Source organism: Culex quinquefasciatus, chromosome 3, assembly GCF_015732765.1.
Source record: "Culex quinquefasciatus strain JHB chromosome 3, VPISU_Cqui_1.0_pri_paternal, whole genome shotgun sequence".
In the NCBI taxonomy this organism is placed as follows: Eukaryota; Metazoa; Arthropoda; class Insecta; order Diptera; family Culicidae; genus Culex; species Culex quinquefasciatus.
Window position 1 is genome coordinate 67,859,715 of NC_051863.1, and position 12,257 is coordinate 67,871,971.

Genomic DNA, 12,257 nt, shown 5'->3' on the forward strand with positions numbered 1-12,257 from the left:
TTTTAGTGAAAAAAAGTTGATTAAAAAATCTGCATTTTTTCCGTGTACCTATTTTTTCTCATAAGTCCTACCTACAACTTTGCCGAAGACAACAAATTGATCAGAAAATTCACTCAAAAGTTACAGTTGTTTGAATATTTACATACCATTTGTGTATGGACAGCAGCCAAAATTGTATGGAGACTTGTATGGGTGAACCAATGAAACAAAATAGCTTATTTGGTTATATGGAAGGCCCCCACAAAGTTTAAGTCAAATAAAAAAAAAAAAAAAAAAAAAAAACAAAAAATAAAAATGGTCGAAATTGGCCGATTTTGTAGAGAGTTGCTCATATGTCTTTCAATCAAAATCTAGAGTTTTTTGTTAAAGGTCCTATAAGCTATTGTGTTTGATATGTTTAACGGATACTTAAAAAACGTTACTTAATCCACCTTAAGGTGGTTGATGCCTTCCTCGCATTCATGTTGTATTTTAGGTGGTATTTACAAATTAATTTAAGAGTTTTTTTTATTTTATTTTTTCATTTGTTTTTTTTTATTATTGATTTTACTTGAACAGCAATTTTCAATTCTTTTTTTTACCAACTCTTCAAAATAAAGGTGAAAAGTCTTATATATTTCAGTAAAAAGTTCGTGTAAATCTTTGTCGAGACAAAATGATGCAGCAACATAATTAACAGTCTGGACCCGGAGCCTAATTTTTCTGTTACATTCTTATTGGAATTCCATATAAACTGTAACGGGAACTGTAGGCACCGGGTCCTGACTATTAATACAGTTTTTTTTCCAGAAGAGACGCAGACACTGCTTAAGCGATGTGGCAACCGGGCGATACGCTTGCAAGGGGGTGTGGCTGCCAATCCCCCGCGTGGTCAAAAAGTCAAAAAAGCAAACAGACGCGGCATTTGAGGTTATGCAAAAATCATCCTTTTTTGTAGCTACAAAATAACTTTTTCTAGACATAACTTCCAGAGCAATATTTGAAAGGGGCGGTACGACATTGCTCTAACGGCCTTTCATTACACGCGTTTAAATGGGACGAAAGGCCGTAAGAGCAATGTCGTACCGCCCCTTTCAAATGTTGCTCCAGACTTTAAAAGTACTTCACTAAACAGAATAACATTTAATAGGGTCTTAGGGGACCCTAAAACAGAATAAGGCGGATCCTGCCAAAATCGGTACAGCCAGTACTGAGATAATCGTGTGGAAAAAAATCATGTCTACACACATCCCCACAGACATTTGTTCAGAATTTGATTCTGAGTCGATAGGTATACGTGAAGGTATATCTAGGAGTCGTGTTTAAGAAGTTCATTTTTCGAGTGATTTTATAGCCTTGCCTCAGTGAGGTGAGGAAGGCAAAAACTCTAGATTTTTATTTATCGGAATGCAGAGCAACTCGTTTCGAAACTTGTTTTTTTTTTTCAGCACTCGTCGTATTTATCTAACTCGGTAAACTTCGTTGCATAAAATTCAACAAGATGCGTAAACAATTTTTTTTTTTCAAACCTCGTTGGAAAAATACGACGAGTGCTGAAAAAATCAAGGTTTGCAACGAGGTGCTTACAATATTTTTTTAAATTCCGAAAAACGCTTTCTGAATGGAATTTTATGTCAAACATTCATGTTTAACGTTTCGTTTCTCCAGAAAGACAGAAAAAAATGACAGTTTCACAGCGAGATTGCAAAAACTACTATTTTTCAATCACCAAAAATAACAGAGTTTAGATGTTCATTGCAGTTCATTTTGAAACTTGTCTATTTTTTTATTCTTTTGCATCTAATTATAAAGTGATGACTTTTTTAGCAGTTGCACAAATACAACAAGTGCTGTAAAAATCTAGATTTACCACAACTTTTTTTTTCTGTAATTCCTAAATACTTTTAAATAGGATTTTTTCAGTTAAACCAAAACAGTGTCGAACAGTACTACTTTTGGATAGCAGTGCTGAAAAGTTGTGAATGGCTAGTCCATTTCGTCACTATAGAGCGACAGTTAAACTAAGTAGTACAGTGTCGTTACTCCAGGAGGATGGGACAAATAAGTATAATGTCCAGATTCGATTATCCGAAGCCTTGGTCATCCGAAGTTCGATTACACAGACCTACAAAAAATCTGCGCAGTAATTTGCTAAACTTTTGAAGAATCATGCCGTCGGATAATCGAGTTTGGACTGTGCTTTTATAGAAATCGCCTTTGTTCTGCTGTTCATAAAGCTGTTTCTTGACTCCTTTCCTTTAGAGCTGCTTAAAGCCTTTTCTTGATTTTAATTGAATGACAGTTTATTATCATCGCTCTCATTTAATCATTATTTTATTTTTTAAATAATTTTGTTCCTTAACTTTTTCATGTTGCCATCCGAAAAATCGTCACAGAATCGCTCAACACACTTTAAAACAAAAAAGTTGCTACTTTTTCGCTTAGCCTAGCCAAACTCTCGAGAGCCAGTTTAAAACTGCATTTATGTACTCTGTAATCAAAAGTAAGAAAGCTGAAAAAGTGAAAATCAAAAAGGAAAATATCGAAATGTGAAGTGATGAAACGTGCGCGTTGTTCAAAATTTTCGTGTAGTCAAACTTTCGGACCACCAAACTCCTAGATCCCATCCTCAGAGACAAACAGAAACTAAAAACTCAAATTCTCTCTCTTCTCCACGAAAAGAAAAAAATCGTCCCTAATCGTTTGGTGTGGTCCACTCGAACAGTCTCTTTTGCCTAATCAAATCTCAAAACAGTATCGCTGTGCAGTAATCTTTGTACGTAATTTTGTTATTTGCTGGCGTTCTTCGAAATTCGACTATTGAATTGTTTAATTCTTTTACAAATCAAAATTGGACACTGTTGTTTACTGTACTAAAAGAAAATAAACTACTAAAAAACAATTTGGAAACCCAAAACATTGCCAAAAACAAAAAAGAACACACTAAATATTACTCATGTACGTAAACCTGGGCGTTTAAGTAAGCTGTTGTAACATCACATTGATACTAAAACTCGTGTAATACGCAAGTAGGGAGAATAACCGAACGATTAGAGCAAAGAAAAAAAAACGCAAGAGAAGGAGAGATTTCTCGCATTACGTAGACACAAACACCTACCTACAGTAACAGAATAAGAACAACAATAAAATCTAACGAATTGATGTTGCTTTCTTCGATATTTTTGAGAAAACTGAAAAAAAGCCTGAGCGCGTTGTTTTATTTTGAGAAATTGTCCCTTTTCATCTGTCTTGTTTACATCATTTTTTTTCGTAAATAGGGGAATTAAACCCTTCCCAATCACACACCTATCTTCGTCATATGGAGAGTTTGATGCTATTTAGGCTATAGAGCAATTCCAGCTCAAATCAGGAATTTTTCTGATACTTTTGTACCCAACCCTCTCCGATTTCAATGAAACTTTGTAGACATGTTATCCTAGGCCTATATAAGCCATTTTTGTGCATATGGAGCAAATAGTACTCGAGAATAACATTTGAGAAGGGCGTAAGGTATTTAAATATTTTTGTATTCTGTAATTTAAGAATTACTGTATCTCGAAGCCGTTGCGTCGTATCAAAAAGTGGTCAAAGACAAACTTGTAGGAAATTGGACGGGCTTTCTGAAAAAATACACTGAAACAAAAATACACGCCACATCTATGAGATTTTATTGATTTTTAAGTCTAAAACTTAAATTTGAAGGTGATGTCACGATTTTTTTTCGTTCAAAATTTTTGAGAAAATAGCCTAAAATGTTACTAAAAGACTGACGAAAAATGCAGGATGGTATGTCTCTCCTAAAAAAATACAAAAATCATTTACTAAAACTGTTTTTTGAAAAGTGGTCTAAACGTCAAAATTTAGTAGTGGGTAGTTAGGTAGTGGGAATCGATTCACCAGACAATTTTACATAAAAGACTCAGTATTGACCATTGTCCTATGTCCAATCCTTGGGAAAATACAGCGGTTTTAAAAATAAAAATGTTGAAAAAACGGGATTTTTGGTGGTTTTTGACAATTTCTATATGACAGACTTGGTTTTTCAGTCTCGTAAATATTTTTAACGGAAAGCTCGTCCAATTTCCCATAAGTTTGCGTTTGACAGCATTTCAATTGGATGTAAGGGCTTACAGATATAAGCTTAATTACATTGCTTATAACTGAAAATAAAATATTTTTTTGACGTAGACTTACGTCTTTGTCGAAGGTACTGGGGTGTCATTCCAAAAAGGCCCTGGAATATTGCGTCATCCGTCAATCGCTTATATCTTCCTTCCCTCAAATCGAATCGGCACGATTTTGGTTCCATTCGATTCGAAAATTATTCAGCAATTTGCTATAAAACTTTCATTGTTGGCAAAATAGTTTTACTATTGAAACAATTGAATGTTTTAAAATGTTTTCAAAAAGCAGAGATTTTGCAAGCAAAATGAGCGCTTCCCACTCACGGACGGGAATTTCAAGTACCTATTTTGAGGGGAAAATCATCCGAGCAACGCGACCGAGTGTCGGTCGCGAAAAAGGAGGGGAAGTAGCAGACCGGAATCATATATAAGAACGCGCGCTCAGCCCATTCTATCATTCACGTCTCAGACGTCGGACCGGCAGCAGCAGCAGGAGAGAGACCAGAGCAACAGCAGCAGGAGAGAGAGGGACCAGAACTGCAAAAGAAGTGTGCATCGCCTTCTTGTCGTCACCGTCAGCCAGTTGCCTCTCGATGGCCGGACCGTTTGGATCGTCCCACCCGGGACGAGGCAGCAACAAGATGGGGCGCGCGCTTGCTCCTTCTAGCCGAAAAGTTGCCTCTCGTGGGTCAAGCCGTGGTTGTGAAACTTCCAAATTCTAGTTGTTAAACTTTCCAACTCTTCGGAGTTCCCTCACTTCCCATCCCTCGTCCCACCCGGGGCGAGGCAGCGCAATGAATAATTACAGTTTAAATTTCAGGAACAAATTTTGGTTTTCGGGGGCGACGGTCTGCACAGCTTTCTGAGGCTGCCCTCCCCCTCATTCTGCTACCAAACATTCACTCGGTTCGCGAAAAAATCGTTTTTCGTTCTTCTCTTTCCTTCCTCCATTCGATGTTGTCTAGTCAAAGATTTATCAACACATTCAAAGTATGTTTACATGGTAGCTGCGGTTTTGTTCGCATTAGATTTGCCATCTCTTTCTAGTAAAAGTCAATTCGAATCGTATATAAATTCTGTTTCAACAACCGGTACGTACACGATCCGACTGAATTTACCGATCGCATTCACGATCTTATTCCGTTAATGTATTTCAAGTGTCTAGCTAATTCATCAAAATTAAGAAATGGTTCACATATCAAAACTTTACGTAGTCTACGCCATTCCGGTTATGTCTGTGACATAACTACTTTGACTTTTCAGTTTGGTAGAAACCAGGATAGTAAATTTGATTACGTAAATATAAAAACGATATAAATCAAAAAGCTGTCAAAGGCAAACTTATGGGAAATTGGACGAGCTTTCCGGTAAAAATATTTACGAGACTGAAAAACCAAGTCTGTCATATAGAAAATGCCAAAAACCACAAAAAATCCCGTTTTTTCAACATTTTTATTTTTAAAACCGCTGTATCTTCCCAAGGATTGGACATAGGACAATGGTCAATACGGAGACTTTTATGTAAAATTGTCTGGTGAATCGATTCCCACTACCGGTTTTTAAAAATTTTGACGTTTAGACCACTTTTCAAAAAACAGTTTTAGTAAATGATTTTTGTATTTTTTTTAGGAGAGACATACCATCCTGCATTTTTCGTCAGTCTTTTAGTAACATTTTAGGCTATTTCCTCAAAAAATTTGAACGAAAAAAAATCGTGACATCACCTTCAAATTTAAGTTTTAGACTTCAAAATCAAAAAATCTCAAATATGCGGCGTGTATTTTTGTTTCAGTGTATTTTTTCAGAAAGCCCGTCCAATTTCCTACAAGTTTGTCTTTGACCACTTTTTGATACGACGCAACGGCTTCGAGATACAGTAATTTTTAAATTGAAAAATACTAAAATCAAAATCAAATTATTCGCTCTACAGCATTGCCTTGGCGTTCTCGATTACGAGATTCCTACTCGAAACTAAGTGTCCGAAGGTTTGATTGTTGAGGCAATTGCAAACCTCTTTTTACACCTTAGCTTCCATCCACCCCGGGACTCGAACTGACGACCTTTGGATTGTTAGTCCAACTGCCTACCAGCGACTCCACCGAGACAGGACCCAGGGAGACGACTCCTACACCTGGATTGAGCTAACGACCTAACCTTTTTAGGTTAGTCCGGGGCCAACATTTACTTCCCGTCCGACGGAAGGCGTGATCAGACAAATCTCGTCTCGAAAAATGCCACCGGGACCTTCTGGGATCGAACCCAGGCCGACTGGGTGAGAGGCAATCACGCTTACCTCTACACCACGGGTCCCGGCTGCAAAATACTAAAATATTTAAATACCTTACGCCCTTCTCAAATGTTATTCTCGAGTACTATTGGCTCCATATACACAAAAATGACTTATATAGGCCTAGGATAACATGTCTACAAAGTTTCATTGAAATCGGAGAGTGTCGGGTACAAAAGTACCAGAAAAAATCCTGATTTGAGCTGGAATTGCTCTATAAACAAACCAGCAACAGCACCGCCTCAAGTAAGCCCGAAAATTTATGCCATTTACTGGTCAAAAAGATCAAATTTAATCCACTTTTGATCATAATTTGTATTTTGCGAGACCATTTCTCATCATTTTGTTGGCACACTCAGTGACACACGCGAGAAACCCTCAAACGCTTAATAAATATCGCCAAAACTAAATTTTCACTTTCGCTTACGATACAAAACTGCCCCCAACTTTCGGCAACATGTTCTTTTGCACATTAGTTGATCACTCACTTGAAAAATAATCCCGATGCATGTAAATAATTAGCAAGCTCCATCAAAAAAACAAACGCGCCAAGTCTTTTGACGTTTCAATTTTGACGACCTATTCCAATCGAAGGCTTAAGAAAACCGAGCGAGGACGAAGGCAAATAAAGAATAAATGGTGGCCACCAACACCACCAGCAGCGCCTGTTGGAGTGAGCCGGTGATGCCAGGAAACTTTCTCTATAAATGCTACTTTTCGTGAGTGTTCGCTTAAAATTTCATCAATTTTGGCAGCACTAAGAGGACCCAAAAGTTGTTGTTGTTTATTTTATTAACGTGACTTTAACCTACGGACCCAAAAGAGCGCTGGAAGAAAAAAGAACTAAGCTGAAAATAGGAAGATGGGCGTGACCCAAGGCATTCTCGTCAGATTAGAATACCAGAATTATCCAGCATCATTCAAACACGACCGTTTATTATGCTTAAAATTGGCAAGTTTCCACTATTAATTTTCAAATTGAGTTCTCTTCTAATCTAATCAAGCCAAACGAGATCCTGGAGAAAGCCTTAGGTTAGATACAGGGCCGTGCACAGGATTTTCGAAAGGGGAGGGTTTTCTCGAAAGGGGCGCATGGGGTGCTTGTTTAGATTGCGAAAGGGCGCTAACAGTCAATCTTTAAACTCAATAAATAATACTTTGGTATATTTTACATATTTTTTGCTGGTTCGAATCCCGCGGCGGACGCTCTAAAATTCTAAGTGTAAATATGGGTATCCGGCGCCGTCGCTCTGTGCCTTACTCAAACAGGGCGGCGAAGTCCTTGTAGTTAAAAGGAAGACAGTGGTTGGTCTAGTACCGGCCGACAGATATAAAGTCAACTTCGTTTTTTATATATTTTACATTGGTGCAACAGGAGACTACACTTTTTGAATTGGTGCTGCAAATCGTGTTGAATAGCACCATGAAGGGGGGGCGTTAATTCGGAGTTTGAACGAATTTGAGATTTTTGCGCAAATGAGACTTTTGGCGTAAATCGGAAGAGGCATGGGCCGTTCACTTGTGGAGCGTAAAACGGGGTTTTAGGGAAGAAGTGTAGCAGTAATTGCTCAAAACAAGTTTCAAGTTTTACAAATGTCCATACAATTCTGGGGCCGGTCATATTATTCATCTGGTTTAGGAGATATGATTTTTTTGAAGAAAAAAAAACGTAAAAGTGGACAAAAATTGTTGAAGCAATTTTGTTAACAAAATGTACCGTTTTCAGGTTAAAGCTTATTTTAGGATTGCATTTTCAATTTATTTTGGTTTCTTTTCAAGAAAATTTTGTACAATTTTCTCTCTGAAACTTTCAAATCGAGCAATTTGTTTCTGAGATACACAATCTCAAAGAAATCAAATCGATGAACTTGATTTTTCTAATTGTTAACCCTAAAACCCTAAATGCTGCCCAATTTTTTTGATTTTTTTTAAATTTTTCCCTTGTCATTTTGAGCAACTTTTGTTCTACGAAAAAGTTTACGTCTCTTGTTTTTTTGTTGTTTTTGTTTCATTTATAGTTTTTATATTTGCATTTATCTTGTTTAGTTGATATTTGTTTTTGGTAGTATTTGGCCTATTATAGCACCTAATTTGTCATGTTTTTACAGCCAATTTTTCATTATTTTTTTGTATGTTTTTAATTTTTTTTACTCTAGAACAAACCATTATCATTTAAATTGTTAAAAATGCTTAGAGGTATAGTCTGAAACAATAGAAAAAAGTACAGAAAATATTAGTGAAAAACACAGCCAAGAAAAATTTTCATTTTTTAAACATTGGTAAAGTCAAATAAAACAAGTCACACGTTCAACCCTAAAAAATCAAATTTTAAGAGTTCACCTTTCCAATGCTTTTTAAAGGTCGAAAATTGGTAAAAAAAAAGATTTTTTGCGAATTATTAGATCGAACCCCGCCTAGAGGTGGGGTTGGGTTGTAGCTGGATAAACTGAAAGTGTTCAACTGATCATAACTCGGAAACTACTGGTTTTCAATCGACTCAATCGGCAATTTTGCATCATTTGTTTTTCCATACAAGTCTCCATACAATTTTGAGGGCTGGAATGGGTATGTAAACGTATGAAATTTTGTATCTTTGGACGGAATTTTCTGAAAATCTGAAAAATTAGATAAGAAACTTCATTTTTGGGTCAAACATTTGTAACAGATTTTTTGAGTATAAAAAATTAAAAAAGATAATTTTGAATATATTTCTATCGATTCCTTGACTTTTCTGAAGAAACGTCCTAGAAAATCGTTAAAAAGTAACAAAGTTGCTACAGGAAACAAAGATATACTTCGATTTACCCCAGAAAATGTTCCGAAAAGGCACCTCTCTCATAAACAAAATTTAAAAAGTGATAAAATAATTAACATATTAAAAAAAATACTATCAACGCCTGAATAGCACCATAGAAATGATGAAAATATTTTGAAAATTAGATTTCAAAGAAAGTTTCACAACACGTAAAAAAATAATCAAAAAAAAGTTAGCTTAAAAACATAAAAATTTGCGCCTTGTGATGAAATATTTTTTTTAATTAAAACAATTTGACTACCTTTTTGAAAATAAAATTTCACTAGAGGTGGCCTCATGACAAAATAAAAAAAAAATGAAAAAAGTAGAGCAACATAAAAAAAGGTCAAAGATAAATATTTTAAAAATAGGATTTTACCAGCGGCGTTTTGTTGATAAAATTATTTGACTATCGGCGCTCCTCAAGCTATAAAGACTATTCAAAATTAGTCAAACAAAGTTTGCCAACCGGCGCAAAAATTGTTGTAGCTAGAACGCTAAACAGAATTTTTATTTTTATGTTACCGTACGCCAAACTTTGTTTTGCTCTTATTAAACAGTCTTTATGTTGCTAGAGGGGCGTCGATAGTCAAACTTTTTTTTGTTGAATGTTTTAATTTTGTCATAATAGCGGTTCCAGTAAAATCTTATGTTTAAAATATTTTTATCATTTTTAAGCTGATTTGGGCACCGATTATTCAACTTTTTTTTCAATATTTTTACCAATTTTTTTCCCCACTCATAATGGCGCCTCCAGTAAAACTTACATATTGAGAATTTACATAAAAATGTTTACGTCATAGGGGCCCCCATTCCATTTTCCATATCGAGAATTTGCATGATTTTTTTAAGTCGTAGGGGCGCCTCAAATCAAAATGTTCATATCGAGAATTTGCATGATTTTTTTTAGTCATAAGGGCGCCTTCAGTCAAATTTTCATAAAAAACAAGCTCTTCCCGGCAAACTTCGTCCTGCCCTTTTTTGGTTTCCTGATGTTTCTTGCTTGTTTGCTAATTCAGCCTCCTGTGATCTAAATTTGAGTTTACGTAACGTTTCCCATACAATCCGCAGATTTTCCGGAATCGGTTCCAGAGTGGCCAAAGTTGTAACTTTTTGGCGTAAGAACCTTCCTTGGGCTTATACGAAACCAACGCAACAAAAAGCACCTCGATCCGACGCTCCGTGTTGAACTGATTCGCGTTCGAACAAAACCGTCGAAATTTTATATATATATAGATTTGTATGATTTTTTTAAAGTCGTAGTGGCGCCTCCAATTAAATTTTCATAATTTTCATAAAAATGTTTTAGTCATAGGGGTGCCTCCAGTCAATTTTCATAATAAGAAATTGTGTGATTTTTTTAAAGTCGTAGTCACGCATCCATTAAATTTTTCATAGCGAAAATTTTCATGATTGTAAGTCGTAGGGGCGCCTTCTGTCAAATTTTTGGTATTGAAAATTTATTCTAAAAAATTTAAGTCACAAGTTGAATTTTCATAATAAGAATTTGTATGATTTTTTTTTAAGTCATAAGGGCGCCTCAATCCAAGTTGCCATATCGAGAATATGCCTTTAAAGTCGTAGAGGCGTCTTCAGTCATATTTTTTACATTAACATTATTTTTTTTAAATACATATTTAAAAAAAAAATAATTCATAGGGGTGCTTCCAGTCAATTTTTCATATCCAAAATTTGCATGATATTTTTAAGTCGTATGGGCGCCTCCAGTCAAATTTTTAATGTTGAGAATATGTTTAAAAAAAATTAGGTCGTGGTGGCGCCTCCAATTAAATTTTCGTATTGAGAATTTTCATAAAAATGTTTCATTCATAACTATCATAGGTCACATTTTCATAATAAGAATTTTTATGATTTTTTTTGAGTCAAAAGAGCCATTCATTTTTTCATATCGAAAGTTGGCCTGATTTTTTTAAAGTCGTTAGGGCGTATCCAGTCAAAATTTTATATTGAGAATTTGAATTGGAAAAAATTAAATCGTAGGGGCGCCTCCAGTAAAATTTTCATAATTTTCATAAAAAAATTTAGTCATAGGGGCGCCTCCAGTAAAATTTTTCATATCGAGAATTTGCATGAATTTTTTGAAGTCGTAGGGGAGCCTCCATTCAATTTTTTATATCGTGAATTTGCATGATTTTTTTAAGTCGTAGGAGCGCCTCCAATTCAATTTTCATATCAAGAATTTTCATAAAAATGTTTTTGTCATAGAGGCGCCTACAACCAAATTTTAATATCGAGAATTTTCATGTTTTTTTCAAGTCATAAAGGCGCCTCCAGTCATTTTTTTAAAATATAATTAATATGTTTTTTTAATGTCGTAGGGCGCCTCCATTCAATATTTCATATGGAGAATTTGCATGATATTTTTAAGTTAAAAGGGCACCTCCAGTCAAGTTTCTATATTGTGAACTTTTATTTTAAAAAAATTAAGTCGTAGGCCTCCAGTTAAATTTTCATGATTTTCATAAAAATGTTCAAGTCAAAGGGACGCCTCCAGTCAAATTTTTCATATCGAGAATTTGCATGATTTTTTTAAGTCATAAGTCATTTTTAAGTCCAGTCAAATTTTCATAATAAAATTTGTATGATTTTTTTTAAAGTCGTAGTGGAGCCTCCAATCAATTTTTCATATCGAGAATTTGCATGATTTTGTTAGGTCGTAGGGGCGCCTTCAATTCAATTTTCATATCGAGAATTTTCATAAAAATGTTTAAGTCATAGGGCGCCTCCAGTCATTTTTTCATAATAAGAAATTGTATGATTTTTTCAAAGTCGTAGGGACGCATTCATTAAATTTTTCATAGCGAAAATTTTCATGATTTTTTAAGTCGCCTCCTGTCAAATTTTTAATATTGAGAATTTGTTTAAAAAAATTAAGTCGTAGGGGCGGCACCAGTTGAATTTTCATAATAAGAATTTGTATGATTTTTTTAAGTCATAAGGGCTCCTCAATCCAAGTTGCCATATCGAGCATATGCCTTTAAAGTCGTAGGGGCGTCTTCAGTCATATTTTTACATTGGGAATTTGTATTTAAAAAAAATAATTCATAGGGAC